This window comes from Ruditapes philippinarum, unplaced genomic scaffold (assembly GCF_026571515.1).
Source record: "Ruditapes philippinarum isolate M1 unplaced genomic scaffold, ASM2657151v2 ctg2180_1_1_1_1, whole genome shotgun sequence".
Lineage (NCBI taxonomy): Eukaryota > Metazoa > Mollusca > Bivalvia > Venerida > Veneridae > Ruditapes > Ruditapes philippinarum.
Genome location: NW_026856000.1, coordinates 189,133 through 200,974, shown reverse-complemented (window position 1 = coordinate 200,974; position 11,842 = coordinate 189,133). Strand labels below are relative to the sequence as shown.

Genomic DNA, 11,842 nt, shown 5'->3' with positions numbered 1-11,842 from the left:
TCATAAATAATATATAATGTACACAAAAAGATTAATAAGTTCTTCATCGAGATATATTTCAGTTGTACCAGCGTGTACACCTATACCGGAAGTGGGTGTAACACGTCACAATCTCGGTCTCGTCTGTCTCGCGAGAATGACAGAACGTCAAAATGGCGGCACCCATGAACTTATTTCTCAAGTAAAAAGTAGTGTCTTGAAACACGAATTTCTCACTTATAGGGTTGATGTCAACAGAAAAACTGCCATGGTACCTCTTTTTAAATAGTGAATATTTATATTAGACAGACATCAATCCATCCATTCCTATTCCTTTAATGTGTAGATGGTAGTAAAGGGAGGAATTTTTGCTGCGATCAAATTTAACAGAATTATGGCTCTTTGTTGATTTTTATGCTCCCCGAAAAATTTCGGGGGAGCATATAGTCGTTGGGTTGTCCGTCCGCAGGGGTTTTTTTTAGGAAAAGGGGAAGACTATTATCTTTTTCCCCTTAAAAACTTTATCATCATGCAAAATATTCTTTGCAGTATAACATATTTCCTTAATATGTATGGTGGTGAATGGTTTTTATACTTCCATTTTTGTATGAAATTTAATATAGTATAGGTATAATAGTGTATCTGTGACACACTTTAGCTCCATACAAGTCATTTTCAAAATAAGAAATACAAAATATATTATTTTTCTAAAAATAACCAAGAAAATGACAATATTTTGATAGCAACTCATTTCCAGAAAAAGTACCGTTTAGTATGGGATATAGCCAAGAAAAAAAAATGGCTGCCTCCATGTTGAGACAGTACTTGAAGTTTCCTGCAATGTTTTTGGTGTTTTGGACTACAATTGTTGGTTTATCCTGGATAAAATGGAGAAAATTAATATTTTAAACCATGTAAATATTAAATCTGATTTAGTTTAAAGGAAAAATAGAATTTTTTTGGGGAAAAAACTTGGCTATTTACCGAGGGGAAGACGCCGACTATCGGTGTCAATTTGTTAGTAAAAAAAAAAACCTGGTCCTTCCGTCCGTCCGTACGTACGTCCCGAATTCGTGTCCGGCCCTTAACTTTGTTATTTGAAGTCGGATTTTAAAACTTTTTCACAGAAATGATCACCATATTGAGACGACGTGTCGCGCGCAACATTTATCTCGCTACCTTGAAGGTCAAGGTCACAGCATGACCTTGCAGCAAAATCGTGTCCGGTCTATAACTTCGTTATTTAAAGTCCGATTTTAAAAATATTTCACAGAAATGATCATTATATTGAGATGACGTGTCATGCACAACATTGGGTCGCCACCTTGAAGGTCAAGGTCACGGCATGACCTTGCAGCAAAATCGTGTCAGGCCCATAACTTCGTTACTTGAAGTCGGATTTAACAACTATTTCACAGAGATGATCACCATATTAAATCCATGTGTAGCATGCAACATTTGGGTTGCTACCTTGAAGGTCAAAGTCACAGCTTGACCTTGCAGCAAAATCATAACTTCGTTATTATGCCCCCACTTCGAAGAAGAGGGGGTATATTGCTTTGCACTTGTCGGTCCGTCGGTCCGTAGACCAAATGGTTTCCGAGTGATAACTAAAGAACCCTTAGGCCTAGGAACTTCAAACTTGGTATGGTGATTGGTCATGACCAGTAGATGACCCCTATTGATTTTGGGGTCAAGGGGTCAAAGGTCAAGGTCACATTGAGTCATTGACCTTGTAAGCAGAAACGGTTTCCGATCAATAACTAAAGAACCCTTAGGCCTAGGAACTTCAAACTTGGTATGGTGATTGGTCATGATCAGTAGATGACCCCTATTGATTTTGGGGTTAAGGGGTCAAAGGTCAAGGTCACATTGACCTTGTAGGTAAAAACGGTTTCCGATCAATAACTAAAGAACCCTTAGGCCTAGGAACTTCAAACTTGGTATGGTGATTGGTCATGACCAGCAAATGACCCCTATTGATTTTGGGGTTAAGGGGTCAAAGGTCAAGGTCACATTGACCTTGTAGGTAAAAACGGTTTCAGATCTGAATAACTAAAGAACCCTTAGGCCTAGGGACTTCAAACTTGATATTGTGATTGGTCATGATCAGTAGATGACCCCTATTGATTATGGGGTCAAAGGTCAAGGTCACATTGACCTTGTAGGTAAAAACGGTTTCCGATCAATAACTAAAAAACGCTTAGGCCTAGGAACTTCAAACTTGGTATGGTGATTTGTCATGACCAGCAGATCACCCCTATTGATTTTGGGGTCAAGGGGTCAAAGGTCAAGGTCACATTGACCTTGTAGGTTAAAACGGTTTCCAATAAATAACTAAAGAACGCTTAAGCCTAGAAACTTCAAACTTGGTATGGTGATTGGTCATGACCAGCAGATGACTCCTATTGATTTTTGGGTCAAGGAGTCAAAGGTCAAGGTCACATTGACCTTGTAGGTAAAAACGGTTTCCAATCAATAACTAAAGAACGCTTAGGCCTAGAAACTTCAAACTTGGTATGATGATTGGTCATGGTCAGCCGATGACCCTTATTGATTTTGGAGTCAAGGGGTCCAAGGTCAAGGTCACATTGACCTTGTAGGTTAAAACGGTTTCCGATCAATAACTAAAGAACGCTTTCGCCTAGGAACTTCAAACTTGGTATGATGATTGGTCATGACCAGTAGATGACCCTTATTGATTTTGGGGTCAAGAGGTCAATGTCATATTGACCTTGTACTTAATGACGGTTTCTGACCAATAACTCAACAACACAAATTGCCTTGGTTGATATTTTTATATTAAACTAAAAATGCTTTTGGTATACACATTTGAAGGTCTTATGTAATATAACAACTTGGCTGTCATTAATGAGGCCTACATGATTCATAAAATTTATGCATATATTATTTGGTAAGATTTATAATAACTTAAATTGCTGCACACAACCTATGGGGTCACAATAATTATTACCTTGTGACTAGTCATGACCAGTTGATACTAGATAACCCTTATTGATTGTTTGTTCACTGGGTCAGAAGTCATGCATAATAACCTGATCACATGACTAATTGGCTGCCGATAGGGGGCATACATGTTTTACAAAAGGGGGCATACATGTTTTACAAACATATCTTGTTTGAAGTTGGATTTTACAACTATTTCACAAAAATGATCACCATATTGAGACAATTTGTCGTGCACAACATTTGGGTTATTTTTACACTTTGAACTGTGTCTGTGACACAACTCTGACACTACAAGAGATAAACCTTCCTGTGTCCAAAACCTATTCTGGGAGCATCACCCGGTTCAACCTTCTCTTGTTTCACTGTATGCTATGTAGAAATTTTGTGAATGCAACTCTTCTTAAACCGGATGGCAGATTTTGATAAAACTTCCAGGGATGAACAACCTTAATGTGTAGATGCTAGTAAAGGGAGGAATGCTTGCTGAGACCAAATTTAACAGAATTATGGCCCTTTGTTGATTTTTTTCACTATATACTATGTAGAAATTTTGTGAATGCAACTCTTCTTAAACCGGATGGCAGATTTTGCTTAAACTTCCAGGGATGAACAACCTTAATGTGTAGATGGTAGTAAAGGAAGGAATTTTTGCTGCGACCAAATTTAAGAGAATTATGGCCCTTTGTTGATTTTTTCACTATATACTATGTAGAAATTTTGTGAACGCAACTCCTCTTAAACCAGATGGCAGATTTTACTTAAACTTCCAGGGATGAACAACCTTAAAGTGTAGATGGTAGTAAAGGAAGGAATTTTTTTCTGCGACCAAATTTAACAGAATTATGGCCCTTTGTTGATTTTTAGTTTTCAACTTCAGGCACATGTAGTCCAAAAAATATTTGACCTAGAGTCATAAGATTGACAGAACAGTGGCATGTGGGGGCATTCGTGTCCTATGGACAAATTTCTAGTTTCTGTAACTTTGTTATTTTTGAATGGATTGTCTTCAAACTTGAACATAATAATCTTCAAGGATATCCCTTAAAAATAACTCGACAGACCTTGACCTTCACTCATAAATGACCTTGACTTTGAAGGTCAAATTATTGAAATTTTAATTTTTTTGGCTATTATTGTCTGTAACTTTGTTATTTTTGAATGGATTGTCTTCAAACTTGAACATAAAAATCTTCTAGGATATCACTTAAAAATGACCTGACAGACCTTGACCTTCACTCATTAATGACCTTGACCTTTTCATTGTTTTTGCTGTAACTGGCTGTAACTTTGCTATTATTGAAGGGATCAACTTCATATTATAACAAAACATACTTAAGGACAAGACCTTGTCACCACCATGTGACACCGCCAGCACTTGACACCACCAGCACATGACTTCACCACATGACTCCACCACGTGACTCCACCCAAGAATCCACCATGTGACTCCACCACGTGACTGTACCACGTGACTCCACCACGTGACACCACCACATATCTCCACCAAGTGACTCCACATGACACCACCACATGGAAAAACATGACACCACATGTCACCACCACATGACAACACCACATGTCACCACAACGTGACACCACCATGTGACACCACATGTCACCACCACATATCACCACCACGTATCACCACCACATGACACAATGTGACACCACCATGTGATACCACATGTCACAACCATGTGTCAACACCACGTATGTGCGTGTTTCTATTTATAGAATTGCGTGTTTCTATTTCTAGTATTTTCTATTTATAGAATTGCATGTTTCTGTTTTATATATATAAATTAGTATATTTAAAGATTTTGTTCAAACATTTCTTTGTCTGCTTTTAGAGAAAGTAAAAAGTCAAGCATTGCCCCCACCTGGCAGTGGCTCTTGTTTCCTTGTTGCCATGACAACCAGAGTTCTGCCTTTAATTAAATTCTTTGAACAATTTTTAAAGTTGACTACCAAAGGAACATTCCTGTGAAGTTTGGATGGAATTGGCTTAGCGGTTTAAGAGGAGATGTCGTTTAAAGTAAAAGTTTATGGACAGACGGCTGGACAGGTGAGCTAACAAGCAAAAACTTTATTGTCCTGCAAAAATAATTATCAAGACAATAGTTTGATTTCCAGTTTATATGTAATGCCACTCTTATTCAGGGTTACCAAGGGCAGGGAAAAGTCGGGGAATTTTGAAATTGGTCAGGGAAATTTGAAAAATAAGCAAAAGTCAGGGTAAAGTCAGGGAATTTTGTAGAATTTTTTTTTTGTCAAACAGCAAGAAGCAAAATCAGTAAAAGCTAGGGCAGTTTCTTCCATTATTTTGGGTATCTTTATTGTTATTTTTGATTATGAGCTTACTTCTTATTTTTGAAGTTATTGCCCTTTGTTTATTTTCGTACTTAATTTTTTCTCCGGGCCATTTCGCCTTAAGTATTGAAATCTATGGACTTGAAAACTTCATAGGATGATAGATCTCATTATAAAGAAGTGCAGATGCACAAGGTGGTAAAATGTACTCTGCATTTTTATTAAGCTCCCCAAAAAAATTCGGGGGAGCATATAGTCGTCGGGTTGTCCGTCCGTCAGTCCGTTTGTACGTACGTCCCGAATTCGTGTCCGGCCCATAACTTTGTTATTTGAAGTCGGATTTTAAAACTATTTTACAGAAATGATCACCATATTGAGACGACGTGTCACAAGCAACATTTGGCTCCCTACCTTGAAGGTCAAGGTCACAGCATGACCTTGCAGCAAATTCGTGTCTGGTCCATAACTTCATTATTTGAAGTCGGATTGTAAAATATTTCACAGAAATGATCACCATATTAAGACAACGTGTCGCGCGCAACATTTGGGTCGCTACCTTGAAGGTCAAGGTCACAGCATGACCTTGCAGCAAAATCGTGTCCGGCCCATAACTTTGTCATTTGAAGTCCGATTTTAAAAATAATTTCAAAGAAATAATCACCATATTAAGACGACGTGTCACTTGCAACATTTGGGTCGCTTCCTTAAAGGTCAAGGTAACAGCATGACCTTGCAGCAAAATCGTGTCCGGCCCATAACTTCGTTATTTGAAGTCGGATTTAAAAAATATTTCACAGAAATGATCACCATATTGAGACATTGTGTCTCGCGCAACATTTGGGTCGCTTCCTTGAAGGTCAAGGTCACAGCATGACCTTGCAGCAAAATCGTGTCCGGCCCATAACTTCGTTATTTGAAGTTGGATTTAAAAATATTTCACAGAAATGATCATCATATTGAGATGACGTGTCGCGCGCAAGATTTGGGTCGCTTCCTTGAAGGTCAAGGTCACAGCATGACCTTGCAGCAAAATCGTGTCCGGCCCATAACTTTGTTACTTGAACTCGGATTTAACAACTATTTCACAGAGACGATCACCATATTAAATCCACGTGTCGCATGCAGCATTTGGGTTGCTACCTTGAAGGCCAAGGTCACAGCATGACCTTGCAGCAAAATCATGTCCGGCCCATAACTTCGTTATTTGAAGTTTTATTTTACAACTTTTTCACAAAAATGATCACCATATTGAGACAATGTGTCATGCACAACATTTGGGGTTTTTTTACACTTTGAACTTTGTCAGTGACATAACTCTGACACTACAACAGGTATACCTTCCTGTGTCCAAAACCTATTCGGGGAGCATCACCCGGTTCAACCGGCTCTTGTTTTTTTAGTTATTGCCCTTTGTTAATTTTCATACTTTATTTTTGTCCAGGCCATTTCTCATAAATTACAAAAGCTTTAGACTTGAAACTTAATAGGATGATAGATCTTATTGATAAGAAGTGCAGTGCACAGAGACTGCTTCTCTGCATTTCTTATTTTCTTAAGTTATTGCCCTTTGTTGATTTTCAATTTAATTTATGTCATAACCGCCTCCGTGGTTGAGGGGTTAGAGTCGATGACTTCTAATCCAGTTACCTGTCTGGGGTGGGTTCGATCCCCGGGGAATGCTTTGGAAGTTTAGCGCGGAGGAAGGTAGTCTAGTACTGGTGTAACTCTCCAGGAACGATGGTTAGCAAACTACCCGCCTATATGACTGAAATACTGTTGGGAAAAGGCGTAAAATGAAACAAACAAACAAACATTTTTGTCGTGGCCATTTCTCCTAAACTATATTGTTCACAAGGCAACACATCTGACTCGCATAGTTCTAATTAGTAGTATTATTAGCTCTTACTGCATTTGCTTTTTATGTAGCCACTTCATTACCTGTCTTATTGTTTCTTGTCCAACACCAGTTTTCCATTGATTATTATCATATATTTTATTAAAATGCAGGCCTGTTTTAGTCAATCCTCCAATGATTACACTGCTTTGTATTTTTTAAGAGAATGAAACATCTTTGTATTATCAAATACTTTACATTTTGGATAAATGTACTCATACTTGTTGAAAGTAAACAAGACAAGTAGCTTATGACAATTGCTCACTAATATTCATTTTTTTTATCTTGAATAATTTAAAATAAAGAATTGGAGAAAATAGGTTGGCTGTTTGGGGAGGAGGAGGTGGAAATACATGTATAAAAAATACATTTAATGCTTTAAGATTGTGCAAACTTGACGCTGTTATTCAATGGTCAGGAAAAAATGGTCAGCTTTGTGTTGGTTGGTCTGTCTGTTGGTCCATTTCATGGTTTCCGGACAATAACATTAGTTAAGACTATGATACTGTAATCAAACTTAGTATTAAGCATCATTATGCGGAATTCTCTGTTTTATACAAAGCAACTAAGTGAAGATCCTGGTTGGGATTGCAACTAATTTAAATAATTAGTTGATATTTTTTCCATAGTTATAGGTTGAGTTGAAAATTTTCTTCAGCCCACTTATTTTTCAAAAAGTCAAAGTTATGCATACTCTATTTTTCAGATAGATTGTATCACACATAATGTGGATAATAGAGTGATAAAAAAGACATTGTCTTCAGTCTTGTTGATGATGGCGTAGGAGATACCAGCGAAATGAATCGACATGTAAAGTCTTTTTCTAAAGCCCATTTTCCTTGTGTGCCTGATTTTGGTAACCGCTTTTTTTTTTCAAATATCAAGAAATGCCTTCAAAATCATGTGTATAGTGCTTTGACACTGTCACAGTATGTATTTCAAATTTTCAATGCTATACCTTATTGAACTGTATTACAATATTCACATTTCATTACTAAAAATATTTTGAAGAATATAACCTTTTTGATAAACAACAGGAAAAAAAACTATTTCATTTATTAGAATATTATTAAAAGAGTCTTGTACACAAATAGAATATAAAACTTGATAGATATGCACTTTTATTTACTTTAACCTTTAATCTGCTAAATTTCTTAAATGGACTTGTCTTGCTCCAAATTATGCTGGGATAAAAATGTTTTGTAAGTCAGCCAATAGCTTGGTCAGACGGCACACATATGCAGACTTGTCAGATTCTATACCCCTGGTTCCAGCAAGCTAAGGGTTAAAACATGTATTAACAGGTTTTCAACTGAAGATCACGAAAATCTACAGAGAATGTTTATGCCTGGAAGAGAGAAAGGCCGGATGATTATGTCTACTTTGTACCAAGGTAATACATAAAATTATTTATTTTTTATCCCCCGCCGATAGATCGGGGGATATTGTTTTGGCGTTGTCCGTCCGTCTTTCCGTCCGTCCGCACTCACAGGAGAGTAATTATGTGGCTAGAGGGACAATAGGTAACTGTTCTTTCTCTTTGATGTCATTCATTCCATAATGCTTTTATGTGACTATTTTCTTTTGTGTGGCTAAATAGAACAATAGAGAGAACAATAGAGCAGCCACATAATTACTGTCCTGTGAGAAATCCGTCCTTATGTCCGTCTGTCCGAATTTCGTTTCCGGACTAGTTCTCTGCAACTACTGGCTGGAATTCAACGAAACTTTATGGGAATCTTCAATACAATACCACAAGGAGATGCACATATTGTCGGCTTGTTCTGGTATGACACTTTAACTCAGAGTTATGGCCCTTGATTAGTTATGCAGTATGCATATAGAGTAAAAATGGTTTCCGCGCTACTTCTCTGCAACTACTGGCTGGAATTCATGAAACTTTATGGGAATCTTCAATATTAAGAGGAGATGCGCATATCGTCGCCTTGTTCCGGTCAGACACTTTAACTCAGAGTTACATGTATGGCCCTTGCTTAGTTATGCAGTATGCATATAGAGTAAAAATCGTTTCAGCGCTACTTCTTTGCAACTACTGGCTGGAATTCAACAATGCTTTATGGGAACCTTCAATACCAAGAGGAGATGCGCATATCGTCGCCTTGTTCCGATCAGTCAATTTAACTCAGAGTTATAGCCCTTGCTTAGTTATGCAGTATGCATATAGAGCAAAAATCATTTTCGCGCTACTTCACTGCAACTACTGGCTGGAATTCAACAAAACTTTATGGGAACCTTCAATACCAAGAGAAGATGGGCATATCATTGCCTTGTTCGAGTCAAAAACTTTTAGCTCAGAGTTATGGCCCTTGATAAGTTATGCAGTATACAACCAGAGCAATAATTGTTTCCGTGCTACTTCTCTGTAACTACTGGCTGGAATTCAAAGAAACTTTATGGGATACAAAGAGGAGATGTGCATATAGTCGCCTTGTTCCGGTCAGACACTATAACTCAGATTTATGGCCCTTGATAAGTTATGCAGTATGCATAAATCTCATTGGCATTTTCAGATATTACTATTTAACACAAGAGTTATGGCTCTGTTATTGCCATGAATATTTATCAAGTTCAAAGAATGTTACTGTTTATGCCATGATAAATATATAAATAAAACCTTATGTCTTCAGTTGTTGTATTAGTAATAATTGACCAGTACTCGGTTGGGGATATTAATTTAACGAATTTGCTTGTTTTATTTAAGGTCGCCACCGGAAAGCCCATATGGGCGACAGTACACTCAAGTCGAGCCATCTTAAGAGCGTCCCGCCAATTTTTTCGTCAATTTTTTTCCCAGCTTTATTGGTGGAGGAAGACCCCAGGTGCCCCTTCGGGCATAATTTCTGGCACGAGTGGGCACCTGGGTAGAACCACCGACCTTCCGTAAGCCAGCTGGATGGCTTCCTCACATGAAAGATTTCGACCCGAGAGAGGATCCAACCTTAAGCGGTGAGGGACCTGTGATCTCAAGTCAACGACCTTAACCACTCGGCCATGGAGGCCCCTATATTAGAATTTTAGAAAACCGAAAGAGCTAGAGCTTAAATATTTGGCCCCATAGAATTAATGTAATTTCAAAGTAATAATGTGTTATATGAACATAATAATGTCTTAATGTTGTTAGTTAATATTTCTGGGTATCGTATTTCTTTGTAGATTTTATCTAAGCAAACCTTTGTTAGTTTTAAACTTATTTGTTGAGACAAATTGTTTTGGTTTTGATTTTGTGCATAATTCATCATTTGATCTAATAAATATAATTTTTGAAAGTCATGAAACCTTATATTATAAAATGTTTTAAACATTTGTGAACTTACCACTTGGTCCAAGTTCTATATAATTGTGCCCCCACTTGGGGGGGGGGGGATTAATATTTACCCTTGTCCATCCATCCGATCTCTTTTATGGTGCACGTAGCTCAAAAAGTATTTGACCTAGAGTCATGAAACTATAGAAATGTTTTTTTTTTTGTTTTTTTTTGTTTTGTTTTTTAACTTTGAGGCCCCAACTGGGTAACCCCGTTTATTCACCCCGTAATAGGTATGAGAGGGTCGGGGTCATCCCCCCATACCTTACATTAATTATACATGTATAACACATTGTAATATTTACAAACAAAAGATCATAATATACCTTAAATTTTATCATATTAACATTATAATTAAAGCATACAAATAGTATATTTTACACATGTATGTAAGTAAACAAAAGAGAACCTAACATAAATATAGAATGTCAGTGTAATTTATTCGATTAATAATCTTACAATTTGCCATCTTTTAATTTCAGTGTCAGTCAAATTGGTATTTTTGTAAATAGTCCAGGCTAATTTAAGGCTATTTTTAAAGCCAATGCATGTGGGTAACAATTTTTTTCTCTTAGACAAATATATGTATTTTTTCAATTCTAAAAACAATATATCATATTCGAAGTCCTTATCTTCAGAACCTAAAATAAAAGATTTACAGTTGAAAATATTGTCAAAATTATGTATGTTACTTTGCAAATATTGAAATAGAGAGACTAAATTTTTTGACATTCCCAAAATAAATGTATAAGTGTTTCTTCTTGACAGTTACAGAAAGTACACATTTTATTATCAACCATTTTCATTTTAAACAGCATTGAGTTTGTTGCTAAAGTTCTGTGAATTATTCTAGTCTGAAACCACTGAATGTATGAATCTTTGGTACATTTAAATACATAACTATATATCAGTGGCCAGTTTATATTATTATCTATAAAGTATGTGTTCCATTTTTCCTTACTTGTTGGTACATCTGTATTTTTAACAAAAGTTTCATACAGGTATTTCTTATTGCTATTTGTAATAATAATAGGTTTGATAAAACAGTTTACAATAGGATATTGAACATTTAGCAACTCAGTATTAATGGTAATATTTAGCTTAGCATGTAAGATTTTATAGCCTGTTTTAAACCATGATATTCTAAAAAATTAACTTGTTTGCCTATACATTGTTCTAAAAGATTCAACTCAATAAAATCACCTTGTTCATTAAGAATATCTTTCACAAATCTTATTCCTTTGTCATAAAAAGATTTAATGTAGATATATCTATGTCCTATAGAAAAGCAATGGTTGTAAAACAGTGGCATATGTAATATTTGTTCGAAGTTATCTATACAAAGTTTATCAACAAAGATCATG

The 11,842-nt window shown here is 36.5% G+C and overlaps 1 long non-coding RNA gene across 1 annotated transcript; it reads left to right on the top strand.

Annotated features, from left to right (window-relative positions):
- The first annotated feature begins 784 nt into the window (after positions 1–784).
- On the top strand, positions 785–10,508 carry LOC132745073 (uncharacterized). The gene is made up of 4 exons (XR_009627784.1): positions 785–893; positions 7,860–7,963; positions 8,458–8,546; positions 9,876–10,508. It is a non-coding gene; the product is annotated as an uncharacterized LOC132745073 (long non-coding RNA).
- The last annotated feature ends 1,334 nt before the right edge of the window (positions 10,509–11,842 follow it).